The sequence below is a fragment of the Hordeum vulgare genome, chromosome 5H, assembly GCF_904849725.1.
Source record: "Hordeum vulgare subsp. vulgare chromosome 5H, MorexV3_pseudomolecules_assembly, whole genome shotgun sequence".
Classification (NCBI taxonomy): Eukaryota; Viridiplantae; Streptophyta; class Magnoliopsida; order Poales; family Poaceae; genus Hordeum; species Hordeum vulgare.
The window spans coordinates 135,007,705-135,016,166 of record NC_058522.1 but is presented as its reverse complement, the minus strand read 5'-3'; positions in this window follow the sequence as shown (position 1 = coordinate 135,016,166).

The following is an 8,462-nucleotide window of genomic DNA, read 5'->3' as shown; positions in this document are numbered from 1 at the left end:
GCTTTTGTTTAAGCCTTAGAATGGTACTAGGAAAGCCCCAAGTACATGGCATTTGTTGTCACGCATAGGAAATTTTACGGTGAGAATGAAACCAAGACCCTCTCTCTGCAGGATAACCACAAATGGTAGACCACCATGAGAACCATCAATATGTTATTTAGAATTGACCTCGAGACTGTCAGAAGACCGAGTAACGGAAGAAGCTTGTATCAACAGAAGAACCCTCGATTTTGATGAGAACGTTATGAGTATAATGGAAGAACATCACCTGAGGAGTTAGTATGAAGACTATGAGAAGTCAGTTGCCAAAACCCCAGAGGATCGTTAAAACTTTTTGAGGGACCAGTATCTCTCATTTAAGTGTGGTAGCATCCCACCTTGCCGGAGTTGGAATTGTTAGAAGACCCCCAAACCCTAACCTTTCTTTCTAGCCTCTTCGAATCTCGAGGACGAGATTCATTTTAAGTGTGGTAGTTTGTAACATCCCAAAATTATAAATTTTGGAATGTTAATATAATTATTAGATTGATTGTTTGTTGGCTGCCTCAGTGATTGAAACTTGTGTGAAACTTGAAACTTTTCAAAAACTTTTGAATGAGAGGGAATAAAATGACTTTCCCCTTCTCCGGCGAATTCAAATTCAATCTTTTAAAAGCAAAGAGAGAAGATGACATGACTTCTTCAACTATAAAGAATTTGAACGGAGATATTTGCATTGAATTCTTTTGCATTTCCATTCATTTTCTTCGTGCAAGAAATGCCGGGAAATACATTCTAAAGAGTGGAGGAACATGACCCTCAAATACCCGGGCATTTTGAATGTTATTTGCACCCTAAAACTTAGAGGGGCATTTGAAAATTATTTGCAAAAGAAAATAAACCTTTTAGGCAATTTTGTGAAAATAATTTTTTCTACAGTTTTTATTTTTGCCGTGGAAAAATGCCCATCATCTATATTTTATTTTTCTGATAATTTTAGTATATAAAAACTCTTTATTCCAAATTGATTTGATTTGCTTTTTAATGTTTTAGTTTCCTAGTTTTGAAAATAGGAATAGGATCACTTTTATTAGGAAATAGGAGCTGGCCCATTAAGCACTTTCCTTTTCTCTGGCCCAGGAAGATCATCTTCTTCCTCTATCTCTTCTCCACGTGACAGAACCTTTCCTTCCATGGAGAGGAGAACCCCACCTCCGAGATTCGCGAAGCTCATTCCTTCCCGGCGCCTCCCGTCGCCTCTATAAGAAGCCCCGCGTCCTCCTCGTTCCATTCCCGTTGAAACCGCCGCCTCTCCTCGCCTCTAGCTCTCGCACCCCTCGCCGGAGTTGCCACCGGAGAACACCAGAGAACTCCTCCACCAGCAGTTTTTCCACCACCTCGCTGCACCTCCTCCACCTCCACCCTTCGGCCACCTCCCCCACCACTTCGGCCTCACCACTCCACCCCCTCCACCGCCCCCTGCTGCCCCTTCTCCACCTCCCCATCGCCATTGCCACGAGCAGCAGAAAACCAGCAGTTTTTTCCATCCCTCCACCTCGCCCCCTACAGCCCCCCTCCACCTCGCACCCCTCCCCTCCCAGGAGCACCCCCACCTTCGGCCCCCCTTCCCCACCCCTCGCCGGCCCCTCCCCCTTCCCCACCGGAGCCCCCCTCCACCTCGGCCAGCAGCCAGCCACGGGAGCAGCTCTCCCAGCGAGGTAACCTCTCCTCCCTTCTTTCTTTTCTTACTTGTTTTGTTTTGTTTTAGTTTTAGCCCTTAGATCCTATTTAGATGGTATAGATTAGATCTTAGGATACCTTTTCGGTTTAGAGTAGAAAACCAGCGGTTTTAATTCACTTATACTTTTAGCCAGCAGTTTCTGGTTAGCCTCGGCCGTTTGCTCAAAACTTTCCAACAAACAACACCGGCCGCCTATAGCAACATGCCACGTGTACCCCCTATTTGTAGATAGTTAGCTTCAGTTTTTTCTGTCTAAATTACTAAAACAGAAAGTTTCAATGTTGTTTTGGCCACAACTTATGATCCCGAAGTCCAATGATATTGATTCTTCTTCTAGTAGCTCACAAATTTCCTGTAGTTTTTGAAAACATATAATTTGTCTATGTTTGAAATTTTCAAACATAAGTTAGATCAGATTTAGTTTAAACCTTGTTTTTCCTATTCCAGGAGTTTAAAAATAGCTTTTAATTTGATTCCTTTCGGTACTGATCACTAGTGATCTTATTTATCAGTGGTAAAACTTTCTGATTTGTTTTAGTATTTTAGCTCACTGTTTCATGTGAAACAATTTCTGTTTCACCTCGTTTAGGATTTCGGCTAATTCCTTTTCTAGCTTTGATTTTAAAATATTTTATTTATTATTTCAGAAATATTGTGCTTTGTTTCTGTTAGATAAACAGTAGTTTTGCAACAAGTTTTTATTTTATTTCTTATATGTTATCATGAAATCAATTCTAGTTCTCTAATAACTTGCAATTGCTTCTCCATCGTTTCAAATCCCGTTTGGGAATACTTTCAAAAGGTTTTGTGAAAAATACTTTATTTTATCTTAGATAGAGTTATATCTTAGTTCCTTGTTATTATTTTCTGTTGGACAAAAATCATTTAGTGTTTGACGTAGTAGAAGACTCCCTAGTCTTATTTGAAGTTTCCTTCGGATTCTCATTCGCTCTCTCTTTTGTTTTGATTGCTAGAATGATTACTAGTATGAGTGCTTACGTGAATGATATGTTTGTTATATAGATTTCATCAGAGAGTGACGAGTAGTCTATCAAGTTATTTTCTCGAGAAATTCTTCTTCGTCAACATCACCAGGCAAGTCACTTTGATCATACTATCACCTAAGTTTTATGCATCGTAGTTCTACCATCCTATGCCCAATTGCATGCTGAGTAGGTACTTGGAAATTTTAGTATAGTTTGTAGTGTCATGTGGTAGGCACCCAACAACCCCGATACTTGGCCCCGGGACGACAAATTTCATATTGCTATGCTTGAGTAGACGGGATTTCGGTTGAGTGCATAACACGAGCGATGCGAGGTTGATTAATAATCAAGACCGGTTAAGACAAGATTTTCAAGACCTCGGACGCAAATGCAACCCAGTGGATGACCCGGGATGCTGGAGAGGCCATGACATCCTGCGGAAAGCTTCACCCAGGCTCAAAGAGACGGACGGATATTTTCAAGACCCAAGGCTTACCTGCACAGCCACAAGTCATTATGGGCTCTGGCTTGGTTGGACAACGCGGCGACTCTGGACAGGCGGTGCTAGCAGATGTAGAAGAACGGTAGGAATGGATGGGCACCGACAGGGATTCACACGGACCCGTTGAAAGACCATGTTTTGATCATCCGGTCTTCAAACACCCTGAAGTGCGAGGACATACTCGGAGGCGATCAAATCTTGTGGGGAACGTGTGCAAAACTCTGCAGAGTACTCAAACCTAATCGATTAGCCGTGTCCACGGTCATGGACAACTTGAGCCAAAGGAACTGAAGTTATCTGGATTTCTCAACACCATTAAATATTTTGATGAGGGTAATTATTGACAACTCGGGTACGAGAACTGGTTGGCGGAACCATCTCGTTAACAACCAACAACGTAGTAACATTTTCCTTTTAGCCCTCTCTTGATGTAGGAGAAAACTTGCTTTTCGCTAAAAAAACTTATAGCCCCACCTGCCATATATGCATATAGTATAGATGATTACTTTTCACCCCTCCCTTATGTGACTTGCCGGCATATTCAATATGCTGACCTACACGGCTGCAACGTCTTATGTTGCAGATATTTTTCTTTGACGAGTAAGAGTACGATTCAGGGTTACGGTCTACACTCAACTTGCCGTTGGTGTTTATTGGGACTCCACTCCCTTGACTGCTTCCGCTGAGGTATTTAAGGTATATATCAGTTTTACGCTATTTACATGTGATTGCACTTTGATATATACATTGATGTACTGTGTGTGCCAGCATACTGATCCAGGGACGGCACAGAAACACACAGGCTTGACTCGTTTTGAGTCGGGTCGCTACATGACCGACACCTGCTTTGCTGGGTCATGTATGCCTGTCCCTGTACGGAACTGCCACTTGAGTTTATGACTAGACATGTTGACCCGGGTTCTTTGACATCGGAATGCTAGCGACAAAATTGCATACGCGATTCAAAAGGCGCAAACGGTCCCGGCTAAGGTAAGGCTGCAGCCGTGGGGATAACCGTGCGTGAGACCGCAAAGGGATGTGATGTGTTACAGGCTGGATTCCTATGGCTTAGGATCGGGGTCCCGACAGCTAGCTATCTTACGATCATGCAAAGGCAATATGAAAGTGACAACACAAGTCATGAGACGGAACGGTGGGAGTTGCCTGGCAATATATCTCGGAATGGCTACGAAAATGCCATAATAGGTAGGTATGGTGGCTATTTTGAGGAAGGTATATGGTGGGTTTGTGCACCGGTGAAAGTTGCGCGACACTAGAGAGGCTAGCAATGGTGGAAGGTGAAAGTGCATCTATACCATGGACTCACATTAGTCATGAAGAACTCATATACTTATTGCGAAAGTTTTATTAGTAATCGAAACAAAGTGCTAAACGCATACTCCTAGGGGAAGGGTTGGTAGGTGTTAACCATAGCGCGATCCTGACCGCCACACAAAGGATGACAATCAATAAATCAATTATGCTCCGTCTTCCTAACATAGCGGTTCACCATACGTGCATGCTACGGGAATCACTAACTTCAACACATGTATTTCTAGATTCACAACACCCTACTAACATAACTCTAATATCACTGTATCCATATCTCAAAACTAATTGTGAGGAATCAAACTTCTCTTACTAATCAATGCACATGAATATGGAAGTTTTTATTATATCCTCTTTGGATGCCTATCATCTTTAGGACTAATTTCATAGCACACGCCAATTACCAAGTTACTTAGAGAGAGCACTCTCAAAAAGATATAAGTGAAGAACGAGAGTTTTTATTTCTACAAAATATGACACCGCCGTGCTCTAAAAGTATTTAAGTGAAGCACTAGAGCAAAATTATCTAGCTCAAAATATATAAGTGAAACACATGCGAGCTAAATTGCCTAACTCAAAAGATATAAGTGAAGCTCATTGAGTATTTTAGCAAATTCACGATGAGTGCATGTCCCTCTCAAAAAGGTGTGCAGCAAGGAGGATTGTGAAAAAACAAAAAGCAAAGACTCCTATAATACACGACGCTCCAAGAAAAACACATAGCATGTGGCGAATAAAAATATAGCCCCAAGTAAAGTTACCGATGGATTGAAGACGAAAGAGGGGATGCCTTCCTGGGGCATCGCCAAGCTTAGGCTTCTTGGTGTCCTTGAATATGGCTTTGGGGTGCCTTGGGCATCCCCAAGCTTAGGGTATTGCCACTCCTTGTTCCATAGTCCATCGAAACTCTACCCAAAACTTGAAAACTTCACAACACAAAACTTAACGGAACTTCGTGAGATGGGTTGGTATGATAACGAGCAAATCAATCACTTGGGTACTGCCAAAACAAGACTCATAATTATTTTCACACAATGCCTATTGTATCTTACTATTTCCACAATTTATATTACTCAATATAATCTATGGAAACACCAAAAGAAGCAAATTATGCATTGAAAATAGAATCTGTCAAAAACAGAACAGTCTGTAATCATCTGAATGCTAACCATACTTCGGCACCTCCAAAAATTCTGAAACAATTATGAAAATTAAGAAAACTAGTCGTCTACCCGTGCATGTGCACGGGCTAGCATTATACATAACCTTAGTAAAAAATTCATGGAAAACATTTATTCTACTTGCATCTTTTGGAACATGCAATATGTGTAAAAACTCAATTTTACTCATAATTAATTATGCGACATATAGCATATATAAATAGTATTCCTTCAATCCATCAAAATTATGTGATAAAATGCATATATAAAATTTTGAATCATTACCGTGTTCATTTATGCTGAGTCTACAGTCGATATATAGTGTTGTGATGTGGCTATTTTATAATTTATCTGAAAACATAAAAATAAAAATAAGAAAAGAGTGTGTCAAAAAACACTGAAATAGTCAAAAGGTTGTTGGGTAAATAGGTGCATGGCAATCCACGATTCCAAAGGTAGGCTTAATCCTGTTAGTTTTACTAATAGCTGAGATGCTTATTGACTCCTTGTGGAATCAAACGTGTATAGAGAAATATAATTGTAGAAATTTGAGAAAAATCACGAACATGTAGATTTGTATGATAAATTTGATTATAAAAGTGACCTAAACTCGAGTAATTGGAAATAGGAATATATTTGAGGTGAGATGCTAAATGTATACTACTTGTATTAAAGAAAAACCACAATGTAAATGTGTGGTCATGTAGATCTAGCAACAACAACTAATTATGTTATGTGCCAAAAGCTTGCACATTGTGTAATGTGCAAATAGCGCTCTAGTTTTTACGTATAACTAAGAAATAAGCATGTAGGTGTGAATGTTCTGCCAATATTTTTTTTAAACTACAAATCATACCAAGGAGAACTACTACATTTACGCACAATCAAAATCTCCCAATGCTAGCCTTGCCTTGAAGACTCTCATAATTACATACAATGAAGGAACCTGGTCAAATTTACTTAAACATAGATACTATAGTTAAAATATTTTAGATATATAATTGTATTGTCGGATCAACTAATTATAAAGACTTCATATGTTGAAGCAGAATAGATCAACCTCACATTCGAAGATTTTAAATGTAGTCCTCTTCCACCTTTACCAATATAGAGATGACACGAATAACATCAGCAAGTCCTCCATGAAAAAAACAATGAAGAATTAGAATGCACTCAAGTTGTTCGGTAATATAAAATATAATAAGCATTGGATTATTGGGTTGATTCTTCTGTTCAAACTTACAATATCCAAACCAAACACATGAACATGTGACATAGTTTGCCGAATTTATTTCCATCTGTACAAAAGGTCTTTTATACAAAACTATTATACAGAAGGTCTTTCACATGATTAAGTTAGCTTATCCGGCACGGATTCTTTCCTTGGCCGATTATGTCACATTATTAGGCACTCCCTCTGTTTGAAAATATAAACCCTTTTAGAGATTTTAATATAGACTACGTACGGATATATACAGACATACTTTAGAGTATAGATTTACTTATTTTACTCCATATATAGTTTATAAGGTTTTATATTTAATAACAGACGGAGTAGAATATGCTCTATGTATACATGTACAATGGCTGTTGTGTAATCAGATATACCTTACGCGGTGCGTCTTGTGGCTTCGGCAGCTGCTACTTCAATCAACATCAATGTTGTGCAAGCTAGCTCACACATGCTCCAGAATCAATCCACCATCCTGTCTGACTGCTTCCTTGTATCGTAAGTATCTCCACGGAGTATTAATAAAGCCTAATTTGTGTACCTGCACGTCTAGCCGGAAAGCAATCGGTAGGCACAGTACATACATGTTCAGCCGACGGAAAGAACTTCTCAAGAGCGACGTCCGACGTATGATCGAGCCCGAGTCAACATAAATTAATAGAACGTTAGAAATTAACATCGTACCTTGAACTTTCTTGGCTATAATTGTAGTGTACCTCGAAACTGTCTCAGGCTGAGCCGCTGAGGCAGGCCTCTCGTTCCATTGGGTGCCCTGGCCAACGCCGGCGCACAGCCCGACATCTATTCGTCTTGCACGTTGACGCTAGCATGTTTTGCTTCCACACAAAAAAAGGGTCAAGCTAAATCTTTTTTAAACATTTATATATCTACTTGGATTATAATCCTACAACCTTGAAAGGAAAGGACTCTACATCTACAATCGTGATGAGTCTTTCAGGCAATCTTTTCAACTGAATTGAGTAAAATTTCAGCTCACAACTACATGGCTTAATCTATACCGTAATAACTTGGTCCCATCAAATTAACAGCTCATAAATTCCAATTAACATGGGAATTTTTAGGGAGTCTCTAATTAGTATAGATATAGAGTTGTAATTCAATCAGCAGCAAAAAGAATCAACCTAAAATCACTCTCTGGATAGAAATTCGAAATGATTTCGCGAGCGCAAAGTTTTTGTCTTTTTCAGCATGATCAAACAACTATCACCCAAACTAATCATAAAGGCTTTACTTGGCACTTTATTGAAATAAAAGCTATAAAGCATGATTAATACAGTATCTTAATCATGTGAACACACAAAAACAGTAAGGATACATATTGGGTTGTCTCCCAAGAAGCACTTTTCTTTAATGCCTTTCAAGCTAGGCATGATGATTTCAATGATGCTCACATAAAAGATAAGGATTGAAACATAATGTAAGCATCATGGAGCATATGACTATCACATTTAAGTCTAACCAAATTTCTATGCATAGGGATTTTGTGATCAAACAATTTATTGGAGCAAGAATC